The following is a 19,793-nucleotide window of genomic DNA, read 5'->3' on the forward strand; positions in this document are numbered from 1 at the left end:
ACAAAAATCTTGGGAAGGGTTCAGCAGCTGTGTTCCAGGGGGCTCGTCAATCTCCTATAGGACTTTAAAAAGCATGCTGGAGGAATTGTCTGCTGAAACTATCTTGTTGGTGAAAAAACAAGATTTGGCCTGGAAGATGGCGTGTTTATTGGAGTAGGACCCTCTCCTAAATACGTTCTATGGACTAATAGTTACACTTATTAAATGAACTGGTTGAGTGCTTCTTCCTGTAGGAATTATGCCACATAAACTGTCCACTGCATATTACAAGTTCTAAATCCAGTGACATAGTTAAGAAGCTTAAGAGGCTGCTGCAGGAGTGTGAATATATCGATAGGTCACAAACTCCAGGGGGAAGGAAAGGACCTCAGTGCAGAAGAGAGGTGATCTCAGAAAACATGACAGCTGGGCATCTCAAACTTCTGTGCTTTGGGTCTAGTTAAAACCATATTACAAAAAACAATGGGATGGGCAGATGCAAGCTAACTAGGGGTTAGTTTGTAAACAAAAGAAGTGCTGGGGCTCTTGTCAGGGGGCAGCTTGCACTCCATTTCTCCAGTTAGTGGCGCCTACGACAGAACTAACTATTCACTATGAAAGTTGGGAGAGGATGTGGCGTAATTACCAGAGCTGCCGTTCGAGTCTCGGTCTCAGCTCAACATCCAGTGCTTCTGGGCAAATCACTTGGGAGCCGATTCACAGAACTAATCTGAGACAAAATCCTGAACTTGCCACTTTTGGTATTCACAGAAGGCATTTAGTAGTAGTAAAGTATAAGGGATTATGGCCTAATTAGAGCATGCAGGAAGGCATACAATACAGCCCTAAAACATTGTAAAAAAGAAATAAAAGAACAGGCATGACAAAACCTGTAGGAGGCTACTCAACTTAGAGATTCCTGTTTGTTTTGGCAGGCAGTGAATGCCCCTTTCTTTTCAAAAGAGGATACCCCAAGAATAGAAATCGCGATAGATGAAAACACCTGGATTGATTTCTTCTCGAAAGTATATAGCAATGAGGCCGGCAATTCTGCTAGGCACACAGAGAATAGTTTGCTGGATGGAGATTAGCAGGATCATTTTCCGATACCCATAGACTTTTCGTACGAGGAAGTAATATTGGCAATTAACATTAGCAAAGGAATTAAAGCCCCGGGGCCTGATGGGATCCCAAATGACATATTCAAATTGACTATTGATCTTTGGGTCCCACTTTTAACACGTGTTTTAACGGCCTGCTGTTTCAAAGGATTCATAAAAACCTGGTCCGAATCGGTAATAATACCCATCTATAAAAAAGGGGACCGAGAGAATCCTGCTACCTACAGGCCCATATCACTCCTGGACTCACTAATGAAGATAGCAGGTAGGGTGGTTTTAAACAAACTACAAACCTGGGTTGATGACAATAACATCTTGAGCGGGGTCCAGAACGGATTTAGGGAGGGGATGGGTACTGTGGAGCAGGTCCTAAACTTCGAGTTATTTCAAGGGAAATATACACAGGCAAAGAGGGGGTGCTTATATGCCATATACGTTGATCTCACAGCCGCTTTCGACTGTGTTGACCATAATAAGTTCTGGCGAGTCCTGGAAGATTTGCGGGTGGAACCTGCGATTGTGCAATTTCTTCGACAACTATATGCAGGAGCCACCGCAAAGGTGAGACATAGCCTTAAGGGAGAATGCACCAAGTCTTTCCGCGTAGAGAGGGGTTTAAGACAGGGCTGAGTCCTGGCCCCATTCTTTTTCTCCATATATACGAACGCTTTGGAGGAGGAGCTGGAGGCCAGGGTAGTGAACTCACCAAGATATAGCAACAAGCAGGCTGTCACCCTTCTATACGCGGATGACGCAGTGCTAGTGGCCGGAATAAAAACAGGTGCCCAGAAGGCACTTTCCAAATGCATTGAATTCATGGATGAAAAGGGCTTAAGATTAAATGCCAAGAAATCATTTGTGATGATGTGTGGGAAAGGACGGGCCAAATGTAAATCTAGCCAGGTGGGTGACGTCACCATTGAGCAAACTAAAAAAAAATCCTACTTGGGGTTGCTCCTCGATGGGTCGGGCTCCTGGGGTCCTGCGGTCAGGAGCAGTACCTTATTATTTAAACACTCAATTGCAGCATTAGTGAACTTTGCCCAAAAATTGTGAACAAGGCCACCGGAGATTCTTCTAAAAATATACGTAGCCAAATGCAGAATCATAGCACTTTATGGGGCAGGTATTTGGGGGTTTCAGAACATAGTGTCTATTCAATTAGCAGAAACTTGCTTTTTAAGATATCTTTTAGCGTTACCTCAGGGCTCTTCAGTTTTTAATTGTCACGCAGAACTAGGAATGGAGTGTATTACAGATCTCATAAAATGATAACCTATTCTACTCTGGCAGAGAGTTTGGTCTGTAGATGCGCTGGGCTTAATCGTGAAATTATAAAGGACGTAATGGCATTAGATAATTTTAGACAAATCCATGGTTAGATTATGTGAGGAAAACGTTAACGGATCTGCATAGACCCGAACTGTATAATAACCCTGAACTAATCTGCATGATATCGAGAAAGGAATTGAAAATCCTATGTATGAACCATTTCGAACTGCTTAGAAAAAAGGGAGAAATCAATAAAATGTCTGTGATTAAACACCAAATGGCCCTCGCTTGTAAAACTATTCAACCGTATTTGCGCCATTGCACAAAGGGTTTTGATAGATTTATTTTGACCAGGTTTAGATTCGAAACATTCCACCACCTGGTAACATTTCCATCCAAAAATGATTGGTCAAAGAATCTGGAGCTTTGTCCGTGTGATAACCTATCATTGCAATCCACACTCCATGTGGTTTTATTCTGTAAATACTATGAGAATGAACGTAAAAGGTGGATCAAGCAATATTTGAAGCAGGGCATGTGGCGGCAATGCCGGCCAGCGTATTTATTCCTACAACAACTAGAAAATGAAGTTTGTATAGCAACTATGTCTGGTTTTTTAAAAAGTATCCTGAAGCAACAGAATCTTTTAACACATTAATTGTAGCATTGAAGGATTTCAGCCTGTTATTGTAACTGTATAATTTTATTTTTAATGTATATTTATGACATTTGTATGAAATGGTTTATTGTGAATCGAATAAAGCATTTCGGCTGACTAGTAGTAAAGTTAGGATTTTGTCTTAAGTTAGGATTTTATCTTAAATTAAACTTAAGTTAAACTTAAGTTTGTTTTAAGTTTTGGTCTTAAGACAAAATCCTAACTTAAGACAAAATCCTAACTTTACTACTACTTAATGCCTTCTGTGAATACCAAAAGTAGTAAGTTTAGGATTTTGTCTCAGATTAGTTCTGTGAATTGACCCCTTAATTTCCCATTAAATTAATATGTCCTTAACCGGTGCTCATGAAAAGCACCTGTGTTGATAATTAAGTGCCAGTGCTGAGCACCGGAAACCACCGGCTCAAATTAAGCACTGAAGCTAAGCAACTTTCAAATGAGGAAATACTAGATAGTGTTCTGCATCATTGATTCATGTGTTATATATATTTTTTTATTCCATGTGTTCATTATTTGAGGGACAGAGAGGCAAAGCGATTTGCTGACTATCTCCCAGCATGCTGAAATATGAACTAGAGCCCATGACTGCATTTTCCAAAGTAGATATCAGTATACTACAATATTGAATTTTTATTGTTTTGCCTTGAATTGCGAGTTGGGCACAGAAACCTGTGTACAATGAGCATCTTCCCTGTTCCTCAAAGTTGTTCTCCAACAATAGAAAAGGGTGTCTTCTAATAATGGTAGAAAGGATTTTTATTCCGAAAAAGTAGAAAAAATGTGCACGTTTATTTAGTAAATAAAGGTCATGACTATGAATGCCCCGTGAAAGAGTGGAAAAACTCATTAAGGACCATAATGATATTCCATATTTTCGGTTTAAAAAATAACATCCATTATACGTTCCATTAACATCCATTATACGTTCCATAGTTTTGTTCACCTACCCATCTACACTCTGCAGAACAGGACACTATTTGATTTTGGGTATTTTCCCTAGTCTTTATTTCCCATCATTCCAAATATATTTTGGGTTTGTGCAACTGAGACTCCAAATAGCTGATGACAAAATAGTAAGAAAACAGTAGGTAAAGATCTCGCATGGACCAATAGCAAGAGAAGAGTTTTAAAATAAAAAAATGTTAGTGGGGGAAGGTCATTACAGATCAATCATGTTTCCATGTTTGCTGTTCAAGCACGTTGTTGCCTTTCCTTTTGGTGTGCGTGAGTGAAGAAGGGGTTGGTCTACTCTAAAAAAACACTTCAAACTATAAGATACCCATGCACTTAAAGGAGTGAATGGTGATGGTCCTCTGTGAAAACTGATGTAGACACCACTGCATCTGATCTAGGGGGGTCCTCGGACTCCGTTACCATCCTGAGAATGCACATCTTCAGGGGATGTGATACCAACATATCCTCCTTGAAGATAGACCTCTGAGAGCACACTAGTACTACCAGGAGGCTAACATTTTTTTATATAACGTGAACTCGAACCGAAGGTATCAGAGCGCTTTACATGAGCACCAGTTGCATTACAGACCTACACATTCATTTTTCGTTAGGCACGGGGAGATTAAGTGATTTGCCCAGAATCATAGGATGTTGAGCATCCCTGCTGAGACTTGAACCCAATTCCCCAGTGTCAAGATCAACCACTAGCCATAAAGTCACAAAAAAGAAGTGAACCTCCATCCCTAGGACTATATGATTTTCTTTTTGGGCTCCCATCATGTCTTGGAGTCCATTATCTGCTGGTGAAGTAGAGTTACAATTTACCCTATAGTAGCATATGGTCTTGAGATGCCTCCCCTAATATTGGACGCCTTTGTGGTTCCCCCACTGATGGCAGCTCAGTGTTTCTCCCAATTATGGTAGACATTCTGATGCCAAATTTTGTTTGCCAACGATGGGCCCTCATCCAGTGGAATTGGTCTTTTGTAGTGAACACCTTCTCAAAGGGCATTCGTCATGTGATGACTTAATGATCCAGCTGCCTTTATAATGGGAAACAGCCTGAACAACGAATCCTTAACAAGTGTATTAAGCAGTGAATCCTTAACCACGACCTTTCCCAAAACCACGACCTTATTAACCACTACTGTACACGAACAACGACCACCTGAACCACAACTTATTAAACATGACTTACTAAACCAGAGGAAAGTGTCAAAATGTGAATAGTTAATCTTAAATGCAAGTGCAAATATAATAAAATTATTTGGAACAGGATGTTGATTTTTGAATATATTTAATAATTAAGGACTGTGTAATATTATTTTAAAAATTCATTTGTACATTTCCTAATTTTAATTACGATGTAGAAATATTAGTTTGCTTTAATTTGGCGTATTAGGTCAGTAGATGGCAGTGATGGCTTGTTTTACAGTTATGTGAATAAGCTTAGTGCTCGATGTGACTGTACTCTGGTAAAAATAGTTACAAAACGGTGAATGGCCGGTTTTCTGTTTCATTTAAGTGAATTATTTTTACAAAAAAGAAAAATGTACTGCAATCCATTAAAAAAAAAAAATTCTGTGACACCTTTTTGTGGAATGCCCGTTGTAGTAATTAAAATATTTTTCATTCATATGTTGCTCCTAACAATACATGTTTTCTGTTGCTCCTAACCATACATTTACCCACCGCAATTAAATTAGGAGTTTAGAACTGTTACTTTCTTAACTATGATGAAAAAGCGTCCCCTGGATCTGATGTTTAAAGACTTAAACCAGTTTATAAACGCTCATGATGTAACATACCTGGGTGTGAGTCTCTTGGCCACATGGCTTATATTTATTATTGCTCTCTTTGAGGGAGACGTTTGTATTATGCTTCGCATCACTTAGTGGGTGCAAGCATGCTCGAACAGCACTTGTAATAAACGATTATTAGAGTGATAATTTAAAGATTATTGAAATAAAATTATTTGATTTAAAAGTATGAATTTTTTTCTGTGTTTCAAAAATGCCATTTTTTAAACGGAGTGATAGATTACAATAAAATGAAAAATGAATAATTTTCGTGGTTTAGTAATTTGTTGTACAGAATGTAGTGGTTTGGCTTTGGTAGTGGTTTAGCTTTCGTGGTTTAGACATTCGTTGTTTACATGGTAGTTGTTTAGTCATACAACCGAAGTTTAGTATGCCTGAACTCACAATGTAATAACACATCTTTTTATGTAGATGTTTTTTGCATTGTGTGTTCAGAAGCCACTCTTTTAGAAGTGGCTGAGGTTTTGTGTGTCTCTGCCTGGCTGTGGATTGCTGTCTGGATTTGAAAGCGATAGGATCCTGGGAAGGTCTTGACCCAGGGGGAGGAGGTGAGACAGCAACAGGCTGACCTGCATCTGGAGTGTAGGGGCAGAATAAGCCCCGGAGGTGAAGAGGCCTGAGTTGCTGCCATAAAACAATTGGCTCATCTCCTGCTGAATGATTGAGAATCCAGACCCCCACTTATCAAAGGAAGAAAGGTATCACTGTCAGGGAGGCACCCATAACTGGCTTGAACAGGGGTCAGTGCCCCCTGAAAGACTAAAACTTCAAAACAATTGAGGGATATAAGTATGCAAGCTGTAGCCCCTGAACTTTGGAGAATGTCTTAATCAAGTGTGAACAAGACTGGAGCTACTTTGTGGTCAAGAAGACCTTTGCCAAGGAATAAACAACTGAATAGACTAAAGAATAGGACTGACCCTTGCTCTGTGTTCTGGGGCTGGTCTGCAGTTTGCTGTTTTAACCAAGAAAAGGCTAAAGGGACTTGGCTGTGTGCTGTGTCCCCCTGCTTGAAGGACTTTGCTGTGTGCTGTGTCCTGAAGTAACTTATCCCCAAGAGCCTGAGGTGAGCTGGCTCTCTGTTCGGAAACACAGGAACACAAAAATTTCAAGGAGAGTCTTAGTGGTGCTGTGTGAGTATGCCTGTTGTGGTCTAAGACCCTCCTAAGAACTGCCCTGTGATCGTGGGCGCCTGGAGTACAAGTGAGTCTCATTGACGCTGTGAGCGTGAGCGTTGTGCACTGTGAGACCTTCAGGAGGATCGGCCTGTGATCGTGGGCACATGGAATCCAAGCAAGGATCAGCGATGCTGTGTGCGTGTGCTTTGTGCAGCCTGAACCCCATTGTGAGGATTGTCCAGTGATCGTGTGCACCGGAATCCAAGTGAGTCATCACCGCTGTGTGCAGGTGCGTTGTGCACAGTGAGACCTTTGTGAGGATTTGCCTTGTTATCGTGTGCACCAGAATCCCAGTGAGTCTCATCGACGCTGTGTGCGGGTGCGTTGTGACCGAGAGACTTTTGTAAGGATTCGCCATGTTATCATGTGCACCGGAGTAAAGGGAGTCTCAGCAACGTTGTGCATGTGATCTTCGTGCAGCCTGAGACCCGTGTGTGGAGTTCCCAGTGATTGTGCACCCGGAGTGAAGAAAGACTCAGCGACGCGGTGTGCGTGTGCTTTGTGGCAGCCTGAGATCTCCGTAAGTGAAGCGGCCTCCTGGAGGAGGTGAGTTGCCGGCCCAAGCCACCTTTGCCATTTCACAAAGCTGCATTGGAGGTCCAGCTGCTGGACGAGGAGAGGAGAGTGGGTTTGCGCTCCCCAGGTAACTAATGTGTGTCGACTCCTGGAGCGGGGCGCCGGCTCGGAGGGAGATGCTCTCGGCCTCTCTCTCGTGTTGGCAGTGTCGCTCCCTGTATTGCTAAGGGAGTGGCGGTACAGGGGTCGGAGTGCGAAGCTGCACTTTGGGATTACATCGTTCTGTGTTGGGGGCAACTATGAGAGGCTGACTGCAGGTCAGAAGGAGAGGCGGCGAGGCCGACAGATGGGCCGGTGAACGGGCCTGAATGTACTACGTAGTATTCAATTTCTGCAGAAAGGAGTACCTGACGGATGTATTACACATTGCATCATTTCTGTATAACGAACTACCTGATTGTCGTATGACGCTTTGCCTTGTTTCGGTATAACGAACCACCTGATTAGCGTATTGCGCATTGCATTATTCCTGTATAACGAATGACCTGATTAGTGTATATGCATTGCCTTACTTTTGCAGAAAGACATATCTGGTGGTTGCATTATTTTATCTCACAAAATTGCCTGATTGTTGCGCTAAACATTGCATTCTTTTCATGGCAGAGTATCTGATTGCTACGTTACACATTACAGTATTTTTACATTGCAAAAGTGCCTGATTCTAGCATTACGAACTGTATGACTTGATATTAGGAGTACAGGAGAATGTTTAGAAGTGCTCATTGACATCGCCAGTACTTACAAGGGCTGGCTGGCCTAATAACTTGCCAGGAGGAATATTACACGACTTCATATGTTGGTTTCATATAGTGTGGTCTTATTGTATATCTTTTTACATAAACTTTATACTCATTTTATAAAACTCATGTGGAGTCTATTTGTGGTGTCATCTTTGGATTATTGTGAGCGTGGTTGAGAATACTTTACACATTTGCCTTGAAGATAAGCCTGGCTGCTCGGGCCTAGCTACCGAAGGGGTGAGCCGGGCTATCTAAGAAGGTGACTTTCCTTTCCTTGACGTTGGAACGTGGGTCCCTACTTGGCCTAAGGTACCTACCTAAGCCAACCAGGGATCCCGGGTCTAACAAATTCACTTGCTTATTTTCATTTTAAGCTTCAAGCTGACAAATAGTGTTTAATGTGTTAGAGGACTAGTACAGTAGAGTAGAGGTTCTTACCGTGGGGTGCCTGAAGCCCTGGAGATCCACAATGCCTTTCAGGGGGGTCCGCAACAATTTAGAAAATTAAATAATATTAGCATATAAAGTATATAAATATATACACATAAAAGAGCAAAATCGAAAATTGAAACACGCTATGTAATTGAAGGCTAAAAATAAGCCTGGCATCCTTAACTTGATTGGTGGGCGCAGCACAAGTATAGGTAGGACAATTGGAGGCCTCAATTGAAGCCCTCCTATGCATCAACAAAAAGAAAGCATGCATTAGGAGCAAAAAGATAAAGTCACATGCTGGAGTCTAGCATATCATGTCCTCTTTTGGCTGCTCCACAAAACATTCTGGAGCCCCAGACCGACTGCACAAACTCGTCATCAGAGACAGCCCAACATGTTGGAACTGTAACATGGACAAAAGAGACCTAGAACACCTCATCTTCAAATGCCCAACACTCAGGGTTTTCTGGGGCAAGGTGTTTGATTTCCTAGATCATGTTTTTAAGCGCAAGACTATGAGAGAATTTACCTAGCTCATCACTGCTTTTATACTGACCGACCTCTCCTCAGAAGGAGAGAGAGAACTAATGGACCTACTCCTTAAGGCAGCAATCAAACTGGTACTAACAAACTAGAAGGACTCCACCAGGGCTGCATACAAAGGCTGGCTCAACTGGGTCATCCACATCAGAGGAGCACACAATCTGGCGCTGCAGCACACCCCATGGAGAGCGTCATCCTGGGACCTGTTTGAAACACTAGATAAAACCATGGCCCAGGAGGAGCCGCCATAAAAACACCACCCAACACCCGCACTGGGGTCAAGACGACGCCTAAGGAGCAAAAAGACAACTCGGGGACTAGTAAAACCCAACCAAATAAGAAGGGTGGTTCTAGATGTTGGTCCTATCCTTAGCCTTCGCCTATCTCTATCTCTTTTCTTTTCTTTCCTATCTCAGCCCTACCTCTGTGCAAATATAGCCAGCAAAAACCGATAACAATAAAAGAAAAAGAAAAGCTACAGCATTCTCGTTTAAATTATTTTCATTTTTTTGTTCGTGAAAATAAAATAATTCATAATTTGTGTATTTGTTTGATGCATACTTTTTCTGTATTTTTATGTAGTCTTTAGGGTCAAATCTTAGAAATTGCTTGGGAATCCCAGCTTCCAGGAGAGATTCATAGGCGGTCAACACATCAATGGGTTAAGATCGGCAGCAGTAGCATACATGCCAACTATTCAGGCAGGAGACTCCAGATTTTTTTAAAGCCAAAAAGTGCTTATTTTATCTGTCTCCCTCCTGAAATCGCATTTGCTTCAAAGTACACCAATGGGGAAAATTATGTTTAGTTTTTTTCCAAAATCTCTCTATTTGGCGTTCCAAATGTCGGCATATGTGCAGTAAATCATAGAGGAGCCATATCGACACCATCATCTAGAAGCATCAAGCAAACAGCATCTAGTGATTATCAAGCGGTGCCTTCAGTGGCTTCTGCGGTTCGCGGTCAGATTAGTGTTTATATAATTGTATTATTCATCTTATTGCGGTTATGTCACTCAGGAGGAACATGTGTCAAATTGACATCAAGATGAACCGCAGACCAACAGCGCCGTCTATTGGCTGGAAAATAGACTTCTGGAATCCAAGTAAATCCTGAGTGATAATGTGGTTGTGAATGATACTACTATTTTTGTCTGTGCCCCCACGGTGTATTTTTACAGCGTCATCAACTAATAATATAATGTTATTTCCCACACTACCATTAGTGCCCGCGCAATGTACCTTCTTACCTTCTATCTATATATCTATAAATCTTGTAGAGCTACCAATAGGGTAACCAGTGTGTCATGTGCCCTAGCACAAGGAAGGAAGTAGGCCCCTGATTACTGTATGAATGATACAATACACTAATTATAAGGCCGGTTTAGTTGCTATATCAGACTTCTGGGCACCAGCACCACTACACCTGTTGCACTAATGGAAGCAACGCCCCTGACAGCTAAGCCCCCACGTTGCCACCTGTGTTCAAGGGCTCGAGTCGGGGGTCCACACGGGTGGACGGCGTCCCCTCACTCTTTTCACAGGGTGGACGCCGTTCCCCCTGCCAAGAAGCTGGGTCCCACAGAAATATGCTGAACGTGTCCCGGTGTAAATGTCAGACACCGGGACACGTTTAGCAGGTGACGTCATGAAATCATTTGCATACTATCATTCCCCCCACTTCTTTTTATAGGACTTGTGCCCTGGTGTTCATGCATTCCAGTCCTGAAATGCTTCTCGGAACTTAAAGATGACCCAGGGACTTGTTCTATTCTTCTCTTTTTGGGCGGCCGATATTTGCATGCTGGGATTTGTAGTGTTGTGTTTCTCATTATAGGTATAGCTTTAGTTATATTAACGTAACATGGACATTGGTAAATAAACTGTGGGGGATGGGAGGTTTCGTGCATGGATTAGCCATACACTGAACTGTCCCCCAAAACAACACATCGTGATATTTCCCTACGCAAATCCTTACAGACCCAACTAACATCTGCACCAACCCCTAAAACATTTCGCTTGCAACAGACGGTGACGCATGCTTTCAGTTATTGTCAGTCAAGTAACTGTATGCCTCTTGTTCTCCATAACGTTTTTATTAAAAAAGCAAAAAAAAAGTGGAAATAGCGACAAATACTTAGGCCCAGACCTAATAAAAAAAACTCTTGCTGCGCAAAAAAGAGGCAAAATCATTACCGAACTTCTATTGACAACCACAGATTCGTAAAGATCTATTCATAGGATGGCCATTTGAAACAATGTCTTTGGGTTATCACTTTTATCCCAATCTCGCCCAATTATTCTCAACTAACCTCAGGGTTTTAGGTGTGGAGAGTCATGCTAGAACTGGAAATAATTAAATAAGCACTGGCAAAGCCAATAGGTCTGGTTTTTCAGTGGCAGCTCCTTCTCTAAGGCAGAGGAGCGTCGCCTCACTGCTTTAAGGCAGTGCCATGGAAAAAATTAAATGATAACAGAAGTTATCATTTTATTATTAGTATTCCAGTTGCCGCCAGGTTAGGGCAGGAATGGTGCTCCGTGACGTCAGGGAGGAGGAGTATAAGGTGCTGCACCTAAAGTGCACATGGCTGTTTGGCCGGCCGTCTCAGACTGGCCAAACAGTCATGCGCACTTTGTATGTTCTCTACTTAGGCTGCATTACAGCCTGGATGGAGAACATGCCCAGGTTTCCTTTCCCTCCACGGTGCTCAGACTGATCACAACGCTGCTATCAGCAGCGTCGTGATTGGTCAGGGGAGTCTGGAAGCCTGGGTGCTTCCTGTTCCTGGTTTCTGCGAGGATAGGCAGCGGCAGGCGACCAGCAGGTAAGTTTACTTTTTTTATGTCCTAACCTGCCCCCTACCCACCTTCCCCTGCCCCATACCAGCCACCACTGGTTTTAAGATAGTAGTAGCACATACAACCGTAGCACATTAGAGTGAGACACAGGGGAGGGACCCAGTAGAAGCAGAAAGAGAGGTTTAAAGTTGTGAATCGGTCCTTCAAGCAGTCCAAAAAAACACTTGAGTGGCGATGAAAGCATACAGCCAAACATCTAATAACATTAAGGAAGATTCAACTACTCCGCTGGACTGAGCCAAGATGCGATTGATAAAGCGACAACCCAATTACTAAAAGAGTCTGGTCACAAGAAATCTAGGATATAAAACAGCAAACTCAAAGCCAACACTTTGCATATAAGTGTTGGCCCAGGAGTGTTGCATATAAGTGTGTTTGAAGTTGAGAACATTGAAACAGGTCCATGCCAGGCCCTGTATTCATGCCCTCAACTTTACAAGTATTTAGTATTATTTTCCCACTTCTCCCACCCCCCGGTTCACAAGATACACTTGAAAACAAAATGCAACTAGATACTTGGGATGCATCACATTTTCGAAATGGAAAGAAGAGGAATCAATGTAATTGAGATTTTTTTAGGATAACATTCTACACACTGATTTAGTTTTTGAGAAAGAGTTTAAGAAACCTTTGATAATAGGTCTGTCATGAAGTCTCAGTTTCCAGTTCACACTTTTTACTTCATGTTACATGCCATTTGATCTGTCTCTTATTGCTCAAGAACATTTTTTTTCTCATATGTTGTGTTTTTGGTAGTTTTGATGACTGTTAGACCTGTCATCCTTAGGGTGGTCTTTCCCAACAATTTTTGTCTTTTACCTCCTGTCTTTGGTGATTCTCTCTGTTGGCCTTAGGACTCTCAGCACTTTGTCACTACTAAACAGTGCTAAAATGCATGTCACTGCTAACCAGTGCTAAAGCGCATGTCACTGCTAACCAGTGCTAAAATGAATGTCACTGCTAACCTGTGCTAAAATGCATGTGCTTCTTCCCTAAACATGGTGACATTGGTGTAGACCGGATTAGCATATTTGATTTACTAGAAAGTCCCTTGTAAAGTAGTATAACTTATACCCAGGGCCTGTAAGTTAAATGCTGCTAGTGGGCCTGCAGCACTCACTGTGCCACCCACATAAGTAGCCTTTCAAACTAGTCTCAGGCCTTCCATTGCAGTAAATGTATGTGCAGTTTACTGCCACTTCGACTTGGCATTTAAAACTACTTGCCAGTTCCTAAACTCTCCTTATATTACATATATCACCCCTACGGTAGGCCCCAAGTAACCCTAAGGGCAGGGTGCCATTAAAGTAAAAGGTAGGGTGCTTCTATGTTTTGCATGTCAAGATAGTGACAAACAGCCTAATTTATTTTTCACTATTGAAAGGCCTACCCCTCTCACAGGCCAGCATTGGGAATTCCTTAATACACTTTAAAGCTGTGATTTCTGATCAGAGAGGAGTAGCTTTTTCTTAATGGTAATGATAAATCCTTCTTACTGGTGAAGTTGGATTTAACATTACTGCTTTAGAAATGCCACTTTTGGAAAGTGGACCTTTCTTTGCACTTACTGCTCTATGTGCCTGACAGCCTGTCTCCAATACATGTCAGGGGTGGGTGACAGCTACACTTTGTGCATTCCCTCTAGACAGTCAGAATCACAGGAAGATGAGACTCATCTGCATTATGAGCACTCATCAGCATTCTGATGTGGCTTCCTGCACCGGGAGGAATGGGAAGGACTGACACTTGCACTTCAATAGGTAGTGTCCTGTCCACACACAAAGCACTGATTTACCCCCCCCCCCCCACGCCTTGCAGCAAAGACTAGGTTAAAAGGGATCCTTGTGCACTTTAGAGAGCTGCTTTGAAGTCATCCCCTACATCAAAGACACTTTTTGGTATAAGACCTGGGTCTCTGACCCCTTAAAAACAGACACTTCTGGATCTTGAACTGAACTTCTGTCAGAAGGACTGCTGTGCTGCTTCACAGACTCAACTGGACTGCTTTTCTGGAAGGACTGCTTTTCTGCTTGTTGCTTTGCTGCCTGCGGCTCCATTACTCTGCTGAAGGAGAGCGGGACTCTGCCTTCCCTCCAAGTGAAATCCGAGTGCTTGCTGGCTTGCCTCCAGATTAGGAAGTCTTACAGCCACAAAAGACTTCAATCTCCTCCCTATGCCGCTGTTCTACTCTGCAATCTGTGAGTCTCGCAGCCCACTTCCTCCCAGGATAGCATGTCACCTCCTGACCGGGAGAAAGGTCTCTACAAAGATCTAGCACTCTGCTTTCTGACCTTCAACTACAACGTATGAGGATCAGCGTCCGCATCACTTGAAATTGCCGCCTCTGTCCTTTAATAGTCGCCACAAGCATTGAGGGAAGTTGTTCCAGCACAGCTCACTCGGTGTTGCTCTGGTAACCGTGCTCCCCCCATGACGACGCATCAGCTTGGCCCGCTCACATCAGCAGAACCAACGTTGCATGCTAACGTCAGCAGCTCCAAGGTGAGGGGCCTGATCGAGGGGGATTGTTGCACCCTTGCTTTTCTTTTGTACTGGACCACCGAGTCTGTCTCATGGATAACCCAGCGTGGCCCATCGCTGCACAGACTTCCAGCCGGGGAGGCCTAGTGATGCAGCCCCTGACCCACGAGGCTGCAGGCCCTGACCCACGAGGCTGCCACCCCTGCTACTTCCATGAAAGGTACTATTTGGTGCTGGTAGCCAACCTCAACTCTTGGGGCGACTGAAATGACCCAATTGCACCAGATCCATGGTACCCGTGGAACCATTCTTTCCCTATTATAATTATTATTATCATTGAATTCTTGAATTCTGGGGGTTTCTCAGTGCTTGGAGGACAGGTTGAACAGCTCATTACAGAGAACTAAAATAGCTAAGTCTTCAGTTCCTTGCGGAAGGTGGATAAAGACGCACAGCATCTCAGAGACTCGGGGGAGGGAGCCCGTGACAACACCCCCGTCACATGAGGATGGTGACTGCTTCAGGGCCTAGGGCGGCCCAACTGTGCCCTCCGGCGGCCCTCTTCTGGCTCCGGGGCCTAGCGCAATGATGCACCTCGCAGCGGGGACCTCCACAGGCAAGCACCGGGCTGCGGCGGTGTCCGCGAGGCCCAGACGACAAGGAGGCAGCACCAGCAATCCCCGGGCGGCGGCAGTGATAGCGGCAACTTCTCGACTTGGCGCCCGGGCGGCGGCGGTGTTCCCCCGGCCCCCAGAGGACTTCCAGACAGTGCGGGGCAGAGCAGGTAACCCCGGGCCGCAGCGGTGAAGGAAATAGCGCTTTCAGGGGCACGGCGCTCAGGGATCACAGCAGCGCTCACAGCGCTTAGGCCAGCAGCAGTTCTTAGGGGCACAACGCTTCTCAGGGGGCACAGCAGGAGAGCGCTGGGAAGGCAGTTCAGGCAGTTCAGGTAGTTCAGGCAGTTCAGGTAGTTCAGCACCACAACTGCAACAGGACAGCACAGGGGGGCACAGGCTGAGCTGGGGAGCGCATGGATAGTACAGCGCTAATACCTGAAGACCGCTGGGGAACCCGTCCTGGTTTTCCCTGTGAGATGGTCCCTTTCTGGGTATCTCCAAGGTGAAACCAGGCATCTCCGGCGTCTGTGGGGGGCCGTTGTAGAGATGAGGCAAGCTTAATGCCCAGAGTTGCCGAGTGTGTTCCCTGGTTAGAGTAGGCACCGAGGCGAGAATTATTGAGTCCGTTTGACCCTGGTCCACGACCCTGCCGCGTCGGGAATTGAACCCTAGTCCCGGGCCGTACTCTGCTTACGGGTCTGCTGCCTCTAACCAGTGAGCCACACCACTCCATGTCCCAGCTAGCTCCTGGCTACTAGGGTGCTACTTAAAAGACCACTCCGCAGTAGCAGGGGCCTGTGGCAGCCATGTTGGTAGGAGAGAGAACCTGCACCTTAGCACTGATTAGCAGTGGTAAGGTGCCCAGAGACCTAAGTCCAACAAAAAAAGGTGGTGGAAAAAACAAGGCAAGGGCGAAAGAAAACGGGGAAAGACCACCCTGGGGCTGACAGGTCTAAAATGCGTCCACCCCAGCCGAAAGTAGGGAGAGCTACCCAGCCTCTAGGGAGTTCTCGTCACTAAGGCGGAAAAACTGGGAGAGACCGTCAGCATTGGCGTGGTCAATTCCGGGCCGATGTTCCACCCGAAAGTCCATTCCATGTAGGGAAATGGACCACCTTAGCAACTTTGGATTTTCGCCCCTCATTTGCATGAGCCAGCAAAGGGGTCGGTGGTCAGTCTGAATAAGGAAGTGCGAACCAAAGAGGTATGGCCTCAACTTCTTCAGGGCCCAGACCACAGCAAAGGCTTCTCGCTCGATTGTACTCCACCGTTGTTCCCTGGAGAGTAGCCATGGAGATAAAGGCCACAGGTTGGTCTTGGCCGTCGTTGTTCAATTGAGAGAGCACAGCTCCTATGCCATGCTCAGAGGTGTCTGTCTGCACGATGAACTCTTTTGAGAAATCTGGTGTTGCAAGCACCGGAGCGTTGCACATCGCGTGTTTCAAGGTGTCGAATGCCTCTTGACAAGCAGCCGTCCAGATGACTTTCCGGGGCTGCTTTTTGGACGTCAGCTCCGTCAGGGGGGCTACGATGGTACCATACCCCTTGACAAACCGGTGGTAATATCCAGTGAGGCAGAGGAAAGCTCGTACCTCAGTTTGAGTTTTGGGGGGGCTCCCAGGCCATGATGGTCTCAATTTTGGCCTGGAGGGGTTGCACCTTACCCCCACCCACCAGGTGTCCCAGGTACACAACATATCCCTGTCCAATCTGGCACTTGCTAGCCTTGATGGTCAGGCCAGCACGTTGCAGAGCCTGCAGCCCTTCCTGGAGATGCTGCAGATGGTCCTCCCAGCTGCTGCTGAAGACAGCTATGTCATCCAGGTACGCAGCTGAGAAGGACTCCAGGCCAGACATCACCTGGTTAACCAACCGCTGGAAGGTGGCCGGACCATTCTTGAGCCCGAAGGGCATCACCCGAAATTAAAAGTGGCCCTCGGGGGTGGAGAACGCTGTTTTCTCCTTCGCTCTGTCCACCATGGCAATCTGCCAGTACCATGACGTCAAATCAATGGTACTGAGATACCGGGCTGCTCCCAGCCGGTCAATCAGCTCATCCGCCCGAGGGATCGGGTGAGCATCCGTTTTGGTCACAGAGTTCAGACCTCGATAATCCACGCAGAACCGAAGTTCTGTTGTGGTGCCTGGTGGGGCCGCTTTTGGCACCAACACTACCGGACTAGCCCAAAGGCTGCTGGAAGGCTTGATCACCCCCAGTTCAAACATTTTGGCCACCTCACCCTGGATGCTGCTCTTGACCTTGTCGGACAGCCGGTAAGACTTGGTTTTCACGGGTGGGCTGTCCCCTGTGTCCACTTCATGGGTACACAGATGTGCGATTCCAGGCATGAGGGAGAACAACGAGGTGTACTGCTCCAACACCTGGCAGCAGTCCCTCTGTTGCTCTGGGGTCAAGGACGGGGAGAGGACCACTCCCTCCACCGATCCATCCTTCTCCTGGGCCGCCAGAAGGTCAGGAAGAGGCTCACTCTCTTCATCCTCGTTCCCATCCGTCACCATGAGGAGAGCAAGCTCAGATCGCTCATTGTGTGGCTTCAGGCGGTTGACGTGGAACACCCGATGGGGCTGACGGGGGGTCTTCAGATCAATGACATAGGTGGTCTGACCTCATCTCTCCACAATATCGTACGGTCCAGTCCACCGGTCCTGGAGGGCACTAAGCTCCCCAGGCTCCATGACCCACACCTTCTGTCCAGCATCCAACTCCACCGTCCGAGCGTTGCGGTCATACCACTCCTTCATGACGGCTTGTCTAGCCTCCAGATTGTCCGAGGCTTCCTTCCACAGCTTGGCCATCTGGCTGCGGAATGCCAGCATGTAGCTGACATCACGGGGAAGCTTCTTCAAAGTCTTCTCCCACCCCTCCTTCACAAGGCTGAGGGGCCCCCTAACGGGGTGGCCTTAGAGCAGCTCAAAGGAGCTGAACCCGACTCCCTTCTGCGGCACCTCACGGTATGAAAACAGCAGGCAAGGGAGGAGGACGTCCCACTTCTGCCTCAAGTCCTCTGGCAGGCTCCGGATCATGCACTTCAGGGTCTTGTTGAAGCCCTCCACGAGCCCGTTATTCTGGGGGTGGTAAGGAGTGGAGAACCGGTAGGTCACTCCGCACTCCTTCCACATTGCCTGCATGTAGGCCGACATGAAGTTCGTGCCCCTATCTGACACCACGTCCTTGGGGAATCCCACTCGGGTAAAAATCCCAATCAGGGCCGGCGCCACCACAGGTGCAGTGATGGTCCTCAGAGGGATAGCCTCTGGGTACCGGGCGGGGTGGACCACCAACACCAAAATGAACCGGTGTCCCGAAGAAGTCGGAGGGTCCATCGGCCCGACAATGTCAATACCGACAACCGGTCCCGACAACCGGGAGCGGTTCCAAAGGGACCTTCACTGTAGTCCCAGTCTTGCCACTCGCCTGGCAAGTCTTACAGGTCTTGCAGTAGGTGTCAGAGGCAACTCGCATTCTGGGCCAATAGAAATGTGGGACCAACAGTGCAAAGGTTTTGTCCTGACCCAGGTGTCCAGCTAGTGGTATTTCATGTGCCAACTCCAGTAGGAAGGCCCAGTAGCATTGGGGGACCACTAAAGCCCTTGATGACCCATTCACCGGAGCCTTAGGCTCACTGTAGAGGAGGCCATCCTCCCAGTACACATTGTAATTGCTGGTCTCTTGGTTGGTCGCTTGGGCTTCGGCCTGCCGCCACATGCCTTCAAGCATGGGGCACTCTCTCTGCGCCCAACAGAATTCCTCCCGGGTAGGCCCTCCTTCCACCCGCCACTTGGCAGGGATCGGCAGGTCCACCACAGGAACAACATCCACCTACGCGGACTCCTGGGTTACCTCCGCGAGCTCCCCACCCATCACACGGGGTGTGTCCTCCACAACTTCTTCTTCTCTACCAGCATTGGGTTGGGCCATAGTCTCAGGCTCCAACCCGGTTTGAGTTCCTTGCCGGGAAGCCATGGACCTCGTGACCACGCAAGTCCATCCTGCTCATCTCAGTGTGGGCTTGGAACTCCACTTCCTTCCAGGCGGTATACTCCAGATCGTTCCCGAGCAGACACCAACTGGCAAGGCAGGTCTTACAGCAACTCTCAATGAGCCCTTGACTCCTCCCCACTCAAAGAGAACCTGAGCCACAGGATAGTGGCTCAGACTGCCATCAGCCAACACGGCCAGATGGAATACGTCCGGGATCACTTGCTCTGGGGACACCAGCCGCCTCAACACCGTTGTCATGCTGGCACCTATGTACCTCAGAGCCTCCACCTCCTGTCCGTTAACCTGCACCCTCTGCCGGTACTTGGCAGTGTTCGATGGCAAGGGCGTCACTGGGACCATCTCTCTGTCCCCGATTGAGACCACGGTCAGGCCTGTCCACTCCCCTCCCTTATCTAGGAGCAACTCCTTACCCAGCGCTACACTAGCCACCCCGGGGCTCTTACCTCCTGTGGGGGCTGGGTGCCTCTTGCGACACTGGGGATCCCCCTTGTAGTGTCAAATCCTCCCCACACTCGT

At 46.5% G+C, this 19,793-nt stretch overlaps 1 protein-coding gene across 2 annotated transcripts in view; it reads right to left on the bottom strand.

Moving 5' to 3' along the window:
• The window catches only part of LOC147727492 (alcohol dehydrogenase 1A-like), a 382,065-nt gene that overhangs the window by 200,901 nt on the left and 161,371 nt on the right, over positions 1 to 19,793 (bottom strand). The gene's annotated exons all lie outside the window — the stretch shown is intronic.

This window comes from Lissotriton vulgaris, chromosome 3_1, assembly GCF_964263255.1.
Source record: "Lissotriton vulgaris chromosome 3_1, aLisVul1.2, whole genome shotgun sequence".
NCBI lineage: Eukaryota > Metazoa > Chordata > Amphibia > Caudata > Salamandridae > Lissotriton > Lissotriton vulgaris.